The following is an 8,197-nucleotide window of genomic DNA, read 5'->3' as shown; positions in this document are numbered from 1 at the left end:
ATAATAAATACAATATTAAAAAACTGACAAAGGAATATTCTTCACCCTTGTCCTTATGTTTCATGTCATACATAGCACAGCCAATTTAACTTCACAGTTTTTTTCTCAATGATTTTCATGGATAACAAACCATTTCATCAGTATCATAAGGAGGAGGTAGGTCAACGATATGTATATACTGAAGAAACATCAACAGCATTCAACCAAAAAATTAATTCCCCGCTTCAGATAGATCAGAAATTTCAGGTCAGACCTGAGGATTCCCATCATCAATTATTCAGAGTTCATCCCCAGTTAATAAGGTAGCTTCAGAGATTGACTAGATGCCAAAGACTGGCAAAGCCCAGGGACACAAAGTTCTGCTTCTGGTAACCTCCCTAGCGGTACATTTCTGTCTGCATTTATATGTCTAAAAGCAGTACATTGTTTTTCATTAAAATTATTTTTACAGAATAATATAATAGTTGTGGTATAATAAAGTTTGAAACACAAAATCATGTAAAAATAATAAATTAAATGAATACAAAAAATAAATGAACAAATAAATATATATATATATATATATATTAGAATATATATTATACTTTTATATTATACTGTAAAATAAATGTTCTTAAAAACAATGTACTGCTTTTACACATATAAATCCAATGTATTGCATTCAATACAGTTATTTTGTATTGAATGCAATACAAATAGATTTTGAATTTCTTGCCCTGCCCTGCTGGCAATGTTCACACGCACCAACATCACTGGGAACTCCCCCGGTGACTCAACGTGTGCAGAAGACGCCGGGGGAAGAAGAAAACAGACAGGGATCGCAGTGATGAATAACACAGTATAACAGCAGGTCAGGTAAGGCTGTATTTACTATTACTTCCCATTTGTTTACCTACCCCGAGTGTGACTCGGTGTTACCACTTTCAGCAACTTTTTTCTACTCCGAGTCACACTTGGGGTTACCGCTAGGGAGGTTAAAGTGCATACAGCTTCATTGTGCAAAGAGTACAGAGATAGTACACTATACCCTATTGTTTGTACTCCAGGAGAATTATTCTTTTGTCTGTTTTAATTTCCATTACATAAATGCTGGAGATATATATGTTTTGAACAAATTTTGTAAATAAAGCAATCGATTTTAAATTCAGTTCTTTCTTTGAAGGTACATGCATTAAAAATCCTGATCCGGTACATTTATGTATTTATTTTTTTACAAAGATAAAATGTACTTTTCTGTTGAATAAGAATATAAAAAAGTTATGATGAAAATAAAAATCTAAATACATGACAACATATATAATAATGTAACACATACAGCAAATAATATAGAAAATGTTTTTGGCCTAATGGGTAGTATATATCTATATGTAGAAAGAAACTCTTTACAACCAGGATAGAGACAAGCAATGTTTTTTTTTCAAAAGCCATCAGGAAGGGATAGGCTGACTTGCTATTTACTACATGGTGAAATGTACCATCCGTTCCATGCATATGTATATTAGTAATTTACCTTAAATAAAATATATACATATATATATATATATATATATATATATATATATATATATTTATATATTTATTATTATAGTTTTACAGTACTTTGCTTGCATTCTGTTTCATTATTCAATTATGTCGTATCCCACTTGATATCTATGCTATTTTCTTTACACGTTTCTCTTTATTTTTGGTTGGATTTGGAATCTTCAAGTTTCCCATCTCTTTTTCAGCCTTCACTTCCACAATAATTTTCCCAGCAGCACCATCTTCTAATTGTGAACTATCGTCATTGATTACAACTTCTTCAGGTATCTCAGAGACTTTGCTAGGAAGCAGCCACATGTTCTATAGCTGCAGCAACATTTACCCCAGAGTCTTCATTTTCACCAGAGTCACAAACTGTGGCAGCCTCTATATTTCCTATGTAGGGGACAGTTTCAGCCTCTTCCCCTTCACTACTGTCACCAACAGCTACACATAAAGGATGGCCTTAACCGCTTCACATTCAATGTCCCCAATAACTACGGTCCCTACACTGTCCATGTGAGGGGAAGCCTCCGCCTCTTCACATTCATCAATAAATGGAGCCTCTACAGTCTAAACCTTTTCATATTCACCACATGTCTCCAATAGCTACAGTGTTGACATAGGTGATGGCCTCAACCTCTTTCTCTTTTGTCTCTTCATTTTCTTCATCTTCAGACTTAACTTCAGCTTGGAATTCAGTAAGCAGAAACTTTTCCCCGCTCCACACAGGAACACATTCATTAGCCTGCACCTCAGCCATCACTGAAGCGTCTCCCACAGTAATTCTTTCAGCAGCCTGGACTTCACATGAAACAGGGATACTTATTTCAGCCTGCCCCTCTTCACCAGATTCCACTTTAGTTGGGACATCAACTTTAGATTCCTCTGCCACAAGAGAAACCGAAGTAGATACAACAGTAATTTCTTCTACTACTCCTGTCCCACCACTGTCTAAAGTTTCTTCAACTACTTTGACCTCAGCAGAAGTTCATAAATCTTCACCTGATTTATCAAGAGCTTCATCTGAAACAAGACTGGCAATTTTATCTTCGGCTGCTATGGAGGAACATTCTGTCTCTTGATCATTATCAGTATTTGTTTGCTCCAGGGTAAGCACACAAAATGTTTCCTCTCAATTCTGTGCTGCCAGTTGCTGCACCACCTCCTGCTGCTGCATTTATGTCATCCACTTCATGATACAAACTATCAATATCGTCTACCTTCCTACTGCTTCCGGCACCACAGACCACAGCAACAGTGCTGGTGCACAAAACATCTTGGTTTGGCCCTCCTACGTTTAATCACAAGTTTCATATATTTGCATTACACACTTCTGGGTAACATTGACAATGCACTACACCCAGCTCGAGATGCCAGTTACCAATGTGGTCCAAGCTCCATCTCATGGCCCAGCGCCTCCTCCTCCTGCTGCTTCTGCCGCCTGCCCAGTGCTATATTCACAAAAAATGTATTACAGACTTTTTGGTGGCATTGACGGTGCAGTACATCCAGCTTGAGATGCCTATTACCAGGGTGGTCCCTACTCCGTTTCAGGGCCCACCGCCTCCTCCTGCTGTTGCTGCTGCCACTTGTCAGTACTCCATTGACTAAAATTGTACACTTCTGGGTGGTATTGACGATGCACTACACCCAGCTCTCCATGACACTTACCAATGCAGTCTCCCTGGCAATAGATGAACTGCTACTGCTCTCATGACCCACATTCTGTCTCTGGTCCTCCATCTTTTTGCCTAATGTCACCGCACTACTTGTCATCCAGGTCATGATACCAGCTAGCAATTATTAATATATTATTATTATTATTATTAATATTAAACAGGATTTATATAGCATAAACAGCTATATATATTAAATAGGGGTGTGTACATTAAATAGCAATGCGTTTTCCTGCTGTTTTGAGGGCAGAGACTACTGCAGGTGGGTTCAGTTCACGCTTTCTCAATGTCCTAATGTTTATGCTGCCTTCTGTACGCTGTCCATCACGCAAAAATCCTATTTGCCTGCTGTCACTTTAGCTGCCATTTTCTGGAAAACCACAAGGTCTTTTGGAACTTTTGTATTTTTTTCCTTGATGCCACTGTTCTTCACTTACCTAGCAAGCAAATTTGGTGGTTCTAACATGTATAGGGGCTTTGCTTTTAATGTTTAAAGTCAGCCAATTGACTTTAATTTGTGAAACCAGTTTGCCTAAATTTCGCAAACCCACCGAAAGTTCGAGGACATTTTTGCAAGACTGTCAGAGGCCTTCTCGCTCTTCCCTAGTAATAATATCCCAGTACATCCACAGAAATGCCCATTTAGAAATCAGTCTTGTTGCCATTTCCAGTTCCTAATTCAAATGTGAAAGTGTTAAGAAACATTACCAGCTAGCAATTATTATTATTATTATTATTATTAATAAACAGGATTTATATAGCATAAACACATTATGCAGCTATATAAATTAAATAGGGGTGTGTACATTAAATAGCAATGGGTTTTCCTGCTGTTTTGAGGGCAGAGACTATGGCTAGTTCTCAATGTCCTAATGTTTATGCTTCCTTCTGTACGCTGTCAATCACGCGAAAATCCTATTTGCCTGCTGTCATTTTGCCTGCTTTTTCTAGAAAACCACAAGATCTTTTGGAACTTTTGTATTTTTTTCCTTGATGCCACTGTTCTTCGCATACCTAGCAAGCAAATTTGGTGGTTCTAATATGTATAGGGGCTTTGCAATTAATGTTAATGTCGGCCTATTGACTATAATGGAATTTGCAAAGCCAGTTTGCCTAAATTTCGCAAACCCACTGAAAGTTCGAGGACATTTTTGCGAGGCTGTCAGAGGCCTTCTCGCTCTTCCCTAGTAATAATAAATATATCCCAGTACATCCACAGAAATGCCCATTTAGAAATCAGTCTTGTTGCCATTTCCAGTTCCTAATTCAAATGTGAAAGTGTTAAGAAACATTAAGAAACATGCTTGTCCAGTGCAAACATTTGTGCATTGCAATTCATTATCTGTGCTAAAGGAAAAAATAGGATATAATCAGAAACAAAATGAAGGATATATGGTAATAAAAAAAATAGAAAATGTATTATTCACACATTTAGGAGGGACTCTCACTGATGATTTGTCTTACCTTTACATTTGCTTATCTGCATGCAGGAAATCATAATAATACTTATATTAAGCAGGTATGCCTCCATTCTTCCTCTGCAGTCTTCAGATTTGTAATGTGTTCCTGAATAACCCGTACAACTAGATGGTTCTGCTGAACACTGGTTTTCCTGAACTTCCCATCCTTTTGTTTACATAGCAGCATACAAATATCACCTGGAGAGGCAGAGCCTAGATCATATAATATTTTATTATTTTCATAGCAGTAGAATGTTTGCAACTGGTGATTTAGACAGCTGAAATAGAGGGGCAGCTGTGTATGGTATTTACCCTTTATTCTTAAATAGGATCGCAGGACATTGGTAACTCAACACCCTTCCACCCCAATTATGGCATTAGTGCAAATTCTAAGCCTTGTTACTTTTTACACCACCTCTGCCATTACAAAGTGCTGAAAGAGGTGGTCTAGTAGTCACGTTAGGATAAAGAGCTGCAGTGACAATAAAATAATAACCATTATGCTTTTTTATATTAATAAATATCTGGTAAAAGGCTTTTGGACAAAACATAGAAGTATAAAAGTATGTACAGCATATTTGCACTTTGTTTGCCAATTCACCTCCTTCAGCACTGAGATGGCCACTACTGTGTGCAATTAGGAACTCCGAAATGTATTGAACCCTGGCAACCCAATGACTGGTAAACACTAGCTTCAGTTTAAAGTGTTCAGAGGTATAGGGAACAACACACAGTAGGTGGGGGAATATGGAATGGTGGGTAAGTAGTGAGGGTTTAAGAGACAGAAGATTGGTAGGCAAGTTTTAAAAGATGGGTTTTAAGTTCTCTTTAAATGAGCAGAAAGTAGGAGCAAGTCAAATAGTATGAGGAAGGCCATTCCAGAGAGTTGGGGTATTTCTAGTAAAGTCTTGGAGCCGTGCATGTGATGAGGTTATGAGTGAGGAAGTCATTAGTAGGTCATTGGAGGAGTGAAGGGAGCGGCTAGGGGGGGATCTTTCTATCAGGTTGGAAAGGTAAGTGGGGTAAGAGCAATGAAGGGATTTGATACTACAGACACTTAAACCAAGGAGTGAAAAACCCCAGTAGGAACCAATCACCTCTGCCTTATACGCAATGAGCTGCTGGTGTCCAGAGGGACCCGCCTGTCTGCTCCAACGTGGTCTGCTATATCAGAAGTGATGTCAGACAATGCAGAAGCTTGACTTTGACTCTAAGGTGAAATGGAAGCCAATGGTAAGAACTACAAAGAGAGGCAGCCGAAGAGCATTCATAATAGATTGTAGAGGAGAGAGTCGGGTTAGTGGAATACCGGAGAGGAGGAGGTTACAGTAGTCCATACGAGAGATGATAACAGCGTGTACAAGGAGTTTGGTGGTCTCTGGGGACAGATAGGGGCGGATGTTGTGAAAGTGACAGGACCTAGAAATGTTCTGAATATGGCGGGTAAATGAGAGGGAAGAATCGAAGGTGACGCAAAGACAACATGCTTGAGGGTAACTAATGGTGTTATTGACAGTTGAGAACATAACGGGGAGATTTGGAGTGTTATGAGGGGGAGATGATAATTTGCAATTATGTGATTGATCACCCAGGGATTCTGGCAAAAAGCTCGGCATTCCTGGCTTCCTGCTGGAGGTGAATAAACTCCCGTGCAAGACAACATCACCCCACCAATCCAGATGACCAAAGATTGTCCAGAAAAGAGAAGCAAGATGTTGGTGCCGGTCCCTGGAACATGTACAAGTAAGTCTGGTGAGGGGAACATTGTTTGGGGAATATAGAAGAACATTAGAACACAGGAACACTTGGCAAAACACTTTGTCTCTTTGGAGGTGCCAAAGTCATTTGCAATAAAAACAACCCCCACTAATCTGAACCAAACCAAAAGATTCCAGAAGCTGTGCAATCCGGAGACCTTTTAGAATTTTATTCTCATCACACTTGCTCCCCATGGCTTTAATCTGGAATGAAATTTTAATACCATTTGTGTATGGAAAGGGGACCCCAAATGGGGATATAACCCATAGTTTTATAATCTTTCAAATATTTGATTTATTCTTTATATAGATGTAATTAGCTTATAAATTCATTGGGCCATAATATTTTTTTAATTTGCAATCATTTTTCATGTTTAAAGTGGTACTAAAGATTCACTTGAAAAGTTTGTGATCAGGCCAGATTTTATTGGAGAAATGGACTGACGATGCAATAAGCATTATTACTTGTCTGATCAATCTGTAGAACTTTCAAAATCGTTGATCTGCATGCCTGCATATCTCATCTTCCCCTGCACTTGCTGGAACTGAATGAACCGGACAGGTGAGTATAACAGGACATAGTTTCACTTTAGTTTTGTTTGATTTCCACTTCAGTTATATTTAGATACTGTGTGTGTAAATGGCCTCTTCTAATGGCCAAAAATGTATTTTATTGTTACAGTATCATGCAGTTAGTAAATTGTTACATTGGGCCTCATTAGTTAAAGCTTTGCAAGACTGGAGAAGATAGACTTCTCTAGGGGAGAATCTGGGTGATCCAGCAAACCTTGCATGGATCAGGTTCAAGATTTTAAAAAAATACCAATAGCAATTTTGTTTTAAGAAATCCATTTCAGGGTTGCTGGATCACCCAGGTTCACACATGATAGTCTATCTTCTCCAGTCTTCCATAGTTTTAATAAATCAGACTCAATGTAACAAACATATTTATTTGCTGCACTTTGGGAGTTTTTCTTCTATATAGCTGTATTTTAGCGCCCTCTAATGGTCAGTTACTGTAATCACAAACCCTTGTGTAAGATTTTCATTTATGAACCTGGGGTTTTACTGTATGGTGAATTTTTATTCTATTCTCTTTAATTTATCAAATATTTCAAGTTCTCTAGCTCAGTGTTTCCCAACCTTTCTTAGTCGCAGCACATATTTTACAATTAGAAAAATCCCACGGAACACCACCAAAAAGTCAGACACGTAAATTAGCTACCTGCTGCCATCTAGTGGAAGAGTTTTTTTTGGTTCTGCCTATCACTATACATCGCTGGTATAGACAAATGAAGACAAATTTTTTGCAGTAAATAAATCATTTTGGGACCAATTAACTGAAATTGGATAATTTCCCACCGTACACCCGAAGATCTCTCAAGGCACACTAGTGTGCCACGGAACAGCGGTTGAAAAACACTGCTCTAGCTCATAACAAAAAAACTAAAATTATTTATAAAAATTATTTGTAAAGTGTCGGTTTTACCGGGGGGGTACGGGGGTTAATCCCCCCCTCTATTTTCCCATATTTACTCTGTGTTGTAGCTTACCATACATACCCCCTATCAATTAGAAGCATTGTATTTTGGCACTGTGCCCATTCTGAATAGTATCCATGAACTGACTGCAGTAGGCTTGATAGATAGATTGCATTATCACTTTCACTTAGGTTCCTTAACAGGATTCCAGGAATGGTTTCATTGATTCATCTGACATCAGGATCCTGGTTTTACTGGTTATTGATCAAACCTATAGGTAATCCCAGTCACTGGCCACT

The 8,197-nt window shown here is 38.3% G+C and overlaps 1 long non-coding RNA gene across 1 annotated transcript; it reads left to right on the top strand.

Moving 5' to 3' along the window:
- The first annotated feature begins 737 nt into the window (after window positions 1-737).
- LOC140343456 (uncharacterized) lies at window positions 738-6,952 on the top strand. The gene is made up of 3 exons (XR_011923336.1): window positions 738-855; window positions 6,253-6,403; window positions 6,798-6,952. It is a non-coding gene; the product is annotated as an uncharacterized lncRNA (long non-coding RNA).
- Window positions 6,953-8,197: the final 1,245 nt, after the last annotated feature.

Source organism: Pyxicephalus adspersus, chromosome Z (genome assembly GCF_032062135.1).
Source record: "Pyxicephalus adspersus chromosome Z, UCB_Pads_2.0, whole genome shotgun sequence".
Taxonomy (NCBI): domain Eukaryota; kingdom Metazoa; phylum Chordata; class Amphibia; order Anura; family Pyxicephalidae; genus Pyxicephalus; species Pyxicephalus adspersus.
The sequence above is the reverse complement of the archived record's forward strand: the minus strand, read 5'-3'. Positions and strand labels throughout refer to the sequence as shown.